Source organism: Carlito syrichta, unplaced genomic scaffold (genome assembly GCF_000164805.1).
Source record: "Carlito syrichta isolate Samal-C Ts95f unplaced genomic scaffold, Tarsius_syrichta-2.0.1 Scaffold301698, whole genome shotgun sequence".
Lineage (NCBI taxonomy): Eukaryota > Metazoa > Chordata > Mammalia > Primates > Tarsiidae > Carlito > Carlito syrichta.
In genome coordinates, this window is record NW_007245794.1 from 146,697 (window position 1) to 147,657 (window position 961).

Here is a 961-nt window from a genome sequence, read left to right on the forward strand (position 1 = left end):
CTCTCTCACTCACTCTGTTGCCCAGGCTGGCGTGCAGTAGCACACTCATGGCCACCACAGCCTCAACCTGCTGGGCTCAGGTCATCTTTCCACTTCAGCCTTCCAAGTAGCTGGAACTACAGGCACGGGCCACCACACCCAGGTAATTCTTTGATTTATGGTAGAGATGAGGTCTCACCAAGTTGCCCAAGCTGGTCTCGAGCGCATGGGCTCAGGTAATCCTTGGCCTCCGAAAGTGCTGAGATTATAGGCGTGAGTCACCGTGCCTGGCCTCTCTTTTCCTAAGGATGGTTAACTTCATGGTTTGTCTGTTTTCTCCCATTTTCAAAAAACTGAAAACATTTAACATAGGGCTCTAAAGTACAAGTTTCGATATACATCATTGGTTTTATTTATAAAATGTAATTTAAACATTATTTCAACCTTAAATCCTATACCCAAACTATTCATCAAGTATGAAGAAAAATTTTACATATTGTTACACATGAAAGTCCTCAAAAGATGACAGATTAAAACATGCAGCATTTATCAGATACCCTGCCAAAACCTTTCCAAACTGGCAGTGAAGAGGCTTTAGAATATATAAATGTATAGATTAAGAATAGGTGGATACCCGGGAGGCTGAGGTGGGAGGATCACTTGAGCCCAGGAGTTTGAGACATTCTGGGCAACCTAGCAAGACCCCAGACTCAAAGAATAAAAAGTTAAAATAAAGAAGAATAGGTGATAAGGCAGCAATAAAATATTGGAAGCCAGGAAGCAAATGAAAGTGTGGTATTTGATCAAGACCAGAGAAAGCCTTGAAGAAGTCTGATGTGTTCTGTAGAATTCCAGTCTGCTCATAAATGAGAGGTGTCGAGTACCTCTGAAAATAAGGACGAGGTTAGAGAATAGTAAGTTGAAAGTCTAAGCTGGGCTCGGTGGCTCAGCCTGTAATCCCGCGCCTTTGGGAGGCTGAGGT